Below are 10,271 nucleotides of genomic sequence, written 5' to 3'. Positions count from 1 at the left end.
TTTTTGTCTTGGCACCTATAGGTTTATGTGTTGAATCCTGCTATCTATCCTTGGTTGGTGGATTTTCCACATTATACATTGGAATTTTCTTTTAAATTATGCTATCTTGGGAATAGGATGCAAAGTACATTGTTAGTAGAGCATCCTGTCCACTTGCTGCCTGGGCCTCCCCATGGCCAAATCTTGGCATGAGAGTGTAGTTACTGCCTGTTTGGAAAGACAGTATTGCATAAGATCTAAGAAAGCAGTTATGGGACTGGTCTTTGGTTACCTATGTGGGGCAAGCTGCATCATACCCTGTATCAGTTATTTCTGTCACTTGGCTTTTCATCTATTATCCCAAGTAATTGACCATTGTGATGGCTGTCAAAGGCAATTATGTTGCCCTAGGAACCAAATTTTTGTGTGTGTGGGGATAGGGGGGTTGGGGGGAGGGGACCTGTGTCAGTGTACTCTTGGAAGTGTCCATTTTATGCAGCTCTTAGCATTTTAACTTCAAACCAAGCAACTGTCTTAACTTTTGTCACTCTGTCAAATGAGTGTTAGTCCAGCATAAAGAGGAACCCAAAGTCCAGGCATTCTGAGCTTCTGATTGCATCTTGACTTTGGATCCAGCTTCTGTAATCTCACTGGGGGTGCCTACCCCTGGTGTGCCATTTCCTATGATGGCATTAGTGACGTGTTATAATTGAGCCCTACTTTACTAACCAAAACTGGTACCATCATCTTTATCTTCAAAATAAAGTCCGCTTTATTTTTATTTTCAATACTTTGCTGCTTCATTTTTGTCTCGTTATTCCAGATGTAGACATTATTTTGTGGGGGATAAAATGGCATAGAAAAGTGTGTTTCTTTCACCTTGGGTTCATGAATATTTTGAAAACTTTCAGCATGATTGGTTTCCTTTGTAATACAGTAATATTTTGTGCATTTAAAAATTGGGAGAGATAGGCCTCAGATATATAAATGGGTCTCTGACCCCCCCAAAAAATAAAAAGGGTAAAACCTCTGCTCTAGGAAAAACTCTGGAGAAGTAGGAATTATATAACTTTTAAGTAATAAATTCTTTTTGAATAGCATAAGCAAGAATAAGCTAATAATTTGCCTTAAGTCTTTTAAGTAGTCAAAATTGCTTGTTAACTGTATTAAAATAGGTATCATGTGGCTTGTGTGTTTGGTAACTGGCAGAGACCTCACAAGAGCCTTTTACACTTAATAGTGGCCAGTCGAGGTGTTAGGAGCCAGCTTCTACTTCTGACCTTAACAAGAATCCTTTCTGTTTTGAGGAGTGCTGCTGATGCTTTCCTGCATAAATGCAGAAGTGATTCTCTACTCAGTGCTGGGAGTTTGGTTCAGAAGAAGCTAAAGGAGAACTTGGTTAGTATTGGTGGCTTTTGATCAGCTCAGTCTATTTCAGTACTATTTAAGTTTAGTGAACAAGTCTGGTATAGTGCAGAGGCCTAGACTAACGTTTTAGAGACCTGGATTCTGATCCCAACTCTAATGGTGTTGGACATTGAGCAAGTCAACTTTACACACTGTGGGCTTGAATTTCTCCTTCCTGTTCTAACTTCCTATAATACCATCACCTTTTCCTTATTTGGGGATGGAATGGTGACCTGAATTCTGTAATGTTCTTATATAAGGAATAGTTTTCTGATTTCCCCCCTCTTTCCTCAATTTCCCCCCTCCCTGCGCTGCCTTAGGCACTTCTAGCTATTTGACTAGACAAGTCATTTAGCCTCCATTTGCCTCAGTTTCGTCATCTGTAAAATGCTCATAAAAATAACAGACCTTCTATCATAGCAGTGAGTATTGAATGAGATGATGGTAAAGGGTTTAGCACAATGCCTGATTCAAAGTAAATACTATAAATATTATTTCTAGTCTTTTAAATGAAAAATATCCATCGTCATATTAGTCTGTAGCCCTGAATTTGCTAACATTTAGAACTTTTCTTTTAATGGATACAGATGGAATTACACATTGCAAAAAAATGCCCTGCTGAGACAAGTGCCACTAAAGGTAACATTGACAGGACAAGTCCCAGATACAGAGACACCCAGGGCTTATAGAGATAGCTCTGTTTATATGTGCTGATTGACTCTGCCATTGCCATTAGAATACAACTACCAGTTTGGTCACCTTAAAACATCTGACAATGTGTATAACCCCTTACTCAGAAATTCTCAGTACCTCCCTATTGCTTCTAATTTAAAATATATAAACTCAGCTGTGCCATTTAAGTCTTCTACAGCCTGACTTCCTTATACCTCTTCAGTCTTGATTCATATTTCCTTTCTGGAATTCTCTGTCCAGCTAAGATTTGTCAGTTTTACCTTCCTCAGCATTTGCTCTCCTGCATAAGTGAGCCCTCATGTTTGAATTGGACTCCCACCTAACTGTGGGATTCCCTCCCAGCCTCTGCTACAGCACCTTTCCCACATCATAGACTTTCCTGATTTCCTTACTCCCGGTTTTTATCATTCTCCCTTTTGGAATTACTATAAACTTTGTATTTACTTGTCAAGTCAACAAGTACTTTCATAAAAGCAGATACTATGTGCCAGGTATTGTTCTGAGTTGTGGAGATTAAAAAAAGGCAACATACCTCCTGCAAAAACTAAAAAATGCAACAAAAACATAAAGTCCCTTCTGTTTAATGACAAATAATGTATAATAGGCAGCTAGGTCCAAACAGGTTAAAAATTGGAGATAATTCCAGATACAATTTGTGTTGTGAACACCTTTAGATGAAGACTTTTTCTTCCCTTTCATTCCTAGTACCCAGCATGATGTCTTGCAGATAGTAGGTTCTTTTAAAAAGTCCATTTATCACATTTCCCCAAAGTTCCCTTCTCTTTCCCTCCTAGAGGACTTCACAAGTTGAGCCAAAGAAACACAGAAAAAGTTTAGACTGCTATACAATTCCAATCCTCTAGTGTCTCACCTCTGTAAGGGATGGAGGGAGATGCCTTCTCATACCAAGCTCCTTGGGGTTGGATATTAAATTTTCTTGGTATTCATTTTCAGTTATTTTGTTCTTTTCACTCATGTTGTAGCTATGTCTATTCTTTCCTTGTTTTACTTCACTTTTCATCATTTTATATATTTCCCCACTGACAGCATATTCATTGTCACATTATGATGATAGAAGGTACTTGAATGGGAAATAACCTTGTCCATGGTTGCAGTTAGTGGCAGACCTTCTGATTCTCTCTCTTCTTCTGCTATCCTACACTCTCCCATGAATGTTTTATCCCATACATTTATTTGAAATATTGAAAGCTGTTTCTATCCTCAAGCTATGTAATTTTAGGGGTAATCAGTTGCATAAATTGGCTGTCCTATGTATAAGTAGTATTTCCTTCTAAATGTACCTATTTTGATGCTTTGTTGGATCATAGTTTTCTAGAAGGGACCATAGAAGTCATCTAGCTAAGTCCAGTATTTTTACAATTGAGGACATTGGTTAAGTGATTTACTCAGGTTCACAAGGTCACAAAGTAGGTGGTACTTGTGAAACTTCATCCTCAGGCCTCTAAATCTGATGTCTGTCTGGTTCCCCTAGGGGCTGTCCCCAATTTGTGCAAACCAGCATTTGGTTTGACCAGGTCCATCTTCAAGCTTCTCTTCTATAACTAGGCAGCTTACAAATGGCAAAGAGACTCTAGAAGGGGGGTTTAGGAGATTTAAATTTTGAGGTCTGCCTTTATGTCTGGATCACTGACTAATAAAAGAGCTAATTGATAAAGTAACTCTGACTAGTTACAGAACCTCCCTTTGGAAATGTCATCTATTAAACAAAAAAAAAAAAAAAAAAATGATTTTATGACCAGCTAGGCCTGTCTGCTTGCAGGGAGAGCAGTGAGAATGTTGAAGAGTAGGGCATGTCCACACCTTTAAGGAGTTGATACATGGGAGCATGCTGGGTGAAATATTTTTACATACACACACACACACTATTAAAAATATGCCTTTAAGGAACTTAGAATCTAATACATGGGAGTTGCTGGGTGAAATTTTTCACACACACAAGATTCTCACTACTCACACACACATTCTTGTGCTATTATAAGATAAGGTGCCATATCCAAGCTCTAGATTTCAAGATTAATTCAGCAGAGAGGTTGGAGGGAGATGAAAATCCATGAAAACAACTCCAAATCGTCTTGGAAATTAGCTGCCCTCTCCCATCCACCATTCACTTCAGCTAGTATTTAGTCTGATTCCCTTAAATTGATACCGAGAAAGAGAAAGCAATTTTTTTGGGGGGAAGTAGCAAGAGTGGCCAGAAAAGTTAACTGTATAGCTATACAGAAAGTATGAAAAAGTGTAGAGAAAGTATCTCTGATGGGCTCAAGACTGAGCTCTTTGGTAGCAGAATTAGGTTTGTTCTTACAATGTGATATTTGTATTTGACCCCGAGTCGTGTGCTCTCCATTTCTGGAACCAACACCCTGAATCAATTCAGGGAGAGTGTGCACATGTCATTTCTGACAATTTTGACAATTCCATTTCTGGACATGTTTATTTTGGACATCCTATATGAGCTTTTACTGCCGCCTCTTTCTGGCAGAGTGACAGAGGTTCTGCTAAGCTCCAAGCTAACAATGTGTCTCACACCCCAAGAGGAAACAGAGCTGCAGTGATCACTTCTAAATGAACTCTTGCCTTCATCAGCAGTGCCATTTGCTGAGTGTCCAAGAAGGCTATCACGTTACCCAACTTTCCATTTGCTGTGAGTTCCAGGTTGCTCTGTCTTCACTTCAGGATGTAGGTTATTGTAGACCTCAATTCATGCTACTGTAACAAATGTTTTCTGGATTGAATTGATTTCTATCTTACCAATTATGTGCTCAGATTTAGTCTGCCTTCAGGGCCTGTGTTCCTCTTAATCTTAGATCCTCATTGTCCCATGGTGTAGGGGGAAAGGCAGGAGAATTAGGTCTCCATGACCAACTTCTCCATAGCAATGAGTAATGCTTTGCCATTGGCTAAGCACTGTCTTCCCAGATTTTTTTTTTTTTTTTTTTTTTTTCCATCATTCATCTACCTACCCTCCTTGGCAGAGAGAGCAGGGCTGGAGAAGGATTATGTGAAGAAAGGGATTCAGAAAGAAAGAACCAAGACTGGTTGATTTCAGATTTTCCATCAATCCACATCCAATTAAGAATTGAAGAAATCACTTCAGGAGTTAAAAATTTTACCAGAAACTATAATGCCCTCCTTTAGAAAGAGTTAGCCCTTGAGAAATTTGGTTGAAAGAAACATTTCTGCCTTAGATTTCACACAAGGCTGACCTGCAGCACCACATGGATTCTCAAAATGGTTCAGCTACAAAACCTTTCTTCAAGGTCTCAGAAGGCAGTGCTAAGGTAGCACCCTGCTCCCCACACTGCCACATGTGTCTAATGAGTTTTCCTGCTTGGCTGTTTCTATTTAAGTCATCTGGATTTTATTTTGATTCAATCTCTCTACCAGCTGCTGATGTCACCTACTCCTACTGCTTTCAAGCAGGAGCAGGGCAGGAAAGGATAAGCCTGTTTCCAGAGCAAGAGTCAGTAGGAGAAAATCTCTCCCTGGGCATTTTTTTTTTTTAATTCAATCTGATTTTTCTCACTTAAAATTTTATTTTCTCTCCTCCTCCCCCCAACATGGGAAAATTAAAATAAATAAATAAATAAAGTAAAACCTTGTAACAAATATGCAAACTTGTGAAAAAACAAATTCTGGGCAGTTTTTGAGGGAGGAACTTCCTCAGATTGTTAAGATTCTTAGTTGCAGTTTGTTTTCTGGAGCTGTTTGTTTGCTTTTTCTTTACTTTTTTTTTTTTTAATTCCTTTTCCCTCATTCCACCTCTTGTTGGGCATTTTTCTTTTCCTCCCTCAAATGCACTCTTGCATTTCTCTTTTTTTGATCTTCACCTTCATTCTTTTGCTCCACAGCTTTTGAAAGCAGCTTTCTTTAGAGTAACACTGCTTTACTTAGGCCAGTCACCAAGGAACCAGGGCTGATAATGACCACGAGGTAGTCATGTGCCCTGGAGGTAACCCATGACTTTGACATTTGGAGGGGGAGGGGCCTGGAGTGGTGTGGCTAGTGTGTGGTGGCTTTCCCTTCAAACTTAGTGGAAGTTGTTCCAACTTAGGGCAATATCCTTGTTTCCTCCTAACCTAACCTAACCTAAACGGGGCTATGACAACATGAAAGATTGGGAAAACTTCCTCTTCCCCCAATAAAATTCCAAAATTGCTTCTCAAAAGATAAGTAGATATGCTAGTACTGGGGAGGCCAAGGACCGCCACCAGCACCAGGGCCTCCCTTTTTAAAATTATAACAAAGAGGGAGGAAGGATCTGCCCCTGTCAGCAAGAATGGAGATGACCTACTGCAATGGAGATCACCTTCATTTTAGGAATAGGAGCCAGAAGGGGCAGTCAATGGAAGCCACCTGCTGGTTTTCCTGAGAGAAGAAATTCAATTCTAGGTCCTATTTTCTCAGGGGACAAATTAAGGGCAGCAGCGCTTTTGACCCTCAGTTTTACTTCATGAAAGTTGTAGGAGTCCCCAGTAAAAGCTAAGAATGAATGTTGAATCCTCTTTCACCCCTCCCAATTTAGTCCTGCCCAGAGCCTCAGTCTCAAGGCATCCTCAGATGTCAGAGCTAGAAAGGACCTTGTCTAATTCATACCTTTATTTTATAGGGGAGAACTGTATAGACTCATGCCCCATGTGGGTATGTGACAGCTTGTAAGGAGGGAATTGAGAGCCAGAGTTCCTACCACCTATCCATTAGCAGTTACCCTCCTCAGTTGATTCCCCAACATCCCCCAATGTCAAAAGCACATTCCTATTTCACATTTAGGTATCTTTTGTTCCCTCAGTGATTACTAGCTACCTGACACAGAAAGTTACACTAGACTTTAACTTGTCCATCCCTTTATCTTCAGGTAGGATGATCTTCACACATGTGAGAAATTTGGTTGGATTCTAATACTATATTCTTAATAAAGAAAGATCCTGTGGCACAACTGCTGGCCCAATCAACTTCCTGAGGCCTCCATTCCTACTCTTTAAGCATCTTAACTTTTAAGGAAGTTATCTCTGTATGTGACCCCTTCTACTGCAGTCTACCGGTCAGTGCCCACGCAAAAAGTGACCCTTATTCCAGGAACAATGAAATTTGGATTTTATATCTCCCTAGTCCTAGCCTACGTCCCCTCTCAAAGACGAACAAAACCTACGTTTCCTGACTTCCCAGCCCATGTACCTCACTTCACCTCCTCTTGTCCTCAATTGCAAATACTGGAAAATCTGGAAAATATTGAGCATCTCGGGCTTGCTTCCCATGCTTGGGTGGGAATCAGAGTGTGGTCCAGGTAACTGGAGGAGGAGGGGAGGGGAGATCACAGGGCGCTGTGCCAAGTCTGGGCAACCGCGGGGGCTGGCGGCCCCGTGCCACGTGGTGGCAGCGGCGGGGTCCGGGGCGCCTTTCCAGCTCAAGGAACAGAGAGCAGCCGGGGAGGAGGCGGCATCGGAGCTGGTGGCGGCGGCGGCGGTGGTGTTGGTGGTGGTGGTGGAGGAGGAGGAGGAGGAGCGGGGCGAGAGGGAGGGAGGGGGCAGGGGAGGGGTGGGGGGTGGGGAGAGACCCGGCGGCAGCGACAGGGCGAGGAGCGGAGCGCGGTGCCTTGGGTGGGGGCAACGGTGCCAGTCTGGGGAGGGAGCTGGCGGAGGGGGGAGCTGCGATGCAAACCGGAGCCGGCAGCTGATGTGAGTCCCAGGCTGGGGCCGGGGTTGGTGGGGTGGGATGGGGAAGGGGGCGGTGCTGATGGCAGCGGCGCCTGGGGTCCTAAGCCGGAAGCCCTGGCGGGGGGTCGCGAGGGACTGGCTGGGGGCGTTGGCATGCACTTCGTTAGGGATGGCGGGAGGGCAAGGGTCCCAGTGCCCGGGCCGCTGCATCGGCCCTCCATCCCCATCCCCCCTGCTTCTCAGGCCCCGCAGCCTCCGCACCCCCTCCTCTAACCCCATGAGCTCTAGGGGCATGAAAGGTGTTGGGGCAGGGGATCGGCCAGGCTGGGGAAGAGGGGGTTGCGTGGTCTCAGCCCCCGAGAGGGGAGGGGCGATAATTCCTTTCCGCCGAGCTAAAGGGGTTTAAAGGGCGGCTCTTAAAGGGGCCGCGGGAGGGGCTAGGGCCAGCTAAGCCACAGACCCCTTCCCTTTTCCATACCCCGACACCTCTCCTTCTTTCACCTCCTACCCCACCCCGCCCCTCCTCCGGCTAGGCCCAGGGAAGGATGCGGGAGCGAACCTTTGGTCGTTAGTAGTCCGGCGGGTAGGCCCGCCAGTCTAGCAGTTAGCAGGGACCCCCGTGGGGGGGCGAGCCAAGGCCGGCCGAGGAAGCCGGCTTTGAGAGGCTAGGGCTGCGCACATGGGCCTTGGCCTCTTCCCCTCCTGGGGGGTCAGAGTGTCGTGGGGTGGGCCGGGAGTGTGAGCAGCAGCATCGGGGGAGGAAAGGGTTAAAGGTGGGGCTAGACACACAAACACACCCACCCCTTAGACATACATACACACTATCGCGCACGTTTCCCTGACACTTAAGCCAGGTCTCCTAGCGGGTAAGGACTGGGCTCCTGGGGTGCTAACCTTTGCTGCTTAGCAAACACCCTCTTCTTTCCTTCCCACAATCCTCATGCTGCCAACACACACAGAGCTTGGGCTCAGGGACGCGCACTCATAACCACAACACACTCACACACCCCTCTGACATTCCCGTACGTGCTTTACGTGACACAAACCCACCCAGCCCTCACCGACAGCCCAGAACAATACACACACAAATTCAGTCACTCTCATCTCAGCCCCTTTCCACCAGCACCCCAAGCCAAACTCTCTCATTGAGGTACCAGCTCTATGACACCCACACTCATTCAGAGACACACACTGCTTCCCCCCTACACACACTCAAAATCACACAGATAGCCACATTCATAAACAGGTCCCCAGAAAAAGCTTCCTCCCCCTCTCTCTCTCTCCCTTCTCTCTCTTTCTTCTCTGTCTGTCTCTGTCTCTGTCTCTCTCTTTCTGTCTCTTTCTTTCTGTCTGTCTCTCTTTCTCTGTGTCTCTCTCTGTCTCTTTCTCTGTCTCCTCTCTGTCTCTGTCTCTCTCACGCTCTCTCTCTCTCACTGTCTCTCTCCCTCTGTCTCTGTGTTCTCTCTGTCTCTGTCTCTCTCTCCCTTCTCTCTTTTTCTTCTGTCTCTGTCTCTGTCTCTCTGTCTCTTTCTCTGTCTCCTCTCTGTCTCTGTCTCTCTCACGCTCTCTCTCTCTCACTGTCTCTCTCCCTCTGTCTCTGTGTTCTCTCTGTCTCTGTCTCTCTCTCCCTTCTCTCTTTTTCTTCTGTCTCTGTCTCTGTCTCTCTGTCTCTTTCTCTGTCTCCTCTCTGTCTCTGTCTCTCTCTCTGTCTCTGTCTCTCTCTCTCTCTCACACTCTGTCTCTCTCCCTCTGTCTCTGTTTTCTCTGTCTGTCTGTCTCTGTCTCTCTCTCTCTGTCACTCTTTCTCTCTGTCTCTCTCCCTTCCCCCCCATGCACATGAACACATACTACAACCTGCTCTTTAAAGAGTATCACAACCCACTCCTCATGTCCTCATGTCATCCATTTTCTTTTGTGGAGAAATAAATCAGCAATTGGTGCTCCATCGAATCTAAGCCAGACCATCATCACTATCACTGAACCTTCCCTTCTGACCCTGAAACCCTTCCTAAAACCTGAGGTTCAGCCTCTCACCCTTCATACAAAAGTGCCCATCCCATACCTGCCTGACAATGAATGCCTCCCACCCCCTGATCCTTACAATGGATTTCCTTCATCCTGCACTGAAGTTCCTCCCCTCCTCCATCCCTAACATACATTCTCATCCTTGAATTCTAGCCTTCACTTCCCTGATAGCCAGCCTTGAATCCCCCTTCACTGAAACTGGGTGCCTTTGTCCCTGACAAGTGAGCTTCCTCTGTCTCTGATACTGAACCCACTCATCATTAACACAGGGCCTCTCATTCCAGAATTGAGCCCTCTCTCCTTAACTCCAAATCCTCTGTTAGTGACACTGAGCCCTCACCAAGCCTGACAATGAATCCCTGAGTCCAGACCTCATCTCCCTTCCTTCCTCTCTCTGGGCCCTAGACATGGGCAGAACATGAGTACTGACTATCTACATTTCTAGTGAGGGCTTGGAAAGAGTAGAGGGGGGAAGGGAGGGCATTTCCTTTTCCT

Source organism: Sminthopsis crassicaudata, chromosome 4, assembly GCF_048593235.1.
Source record: "Sminthopsis crassicaudata isolate SCR6 chromosome 4, ASM4859323v1, whole genome shotgun sequence".
Classification (NCBI taxonomy): domain Eukaryota; kingdom Metazoa; phylum Chordata; class Mammalia; order Dasyuromorphia; family Dasyuridae; genus Sminthopsis; species Sminthopsis crassicaudata.
This window is presented reverse-complemented; position numbering follows the sequence as displayed.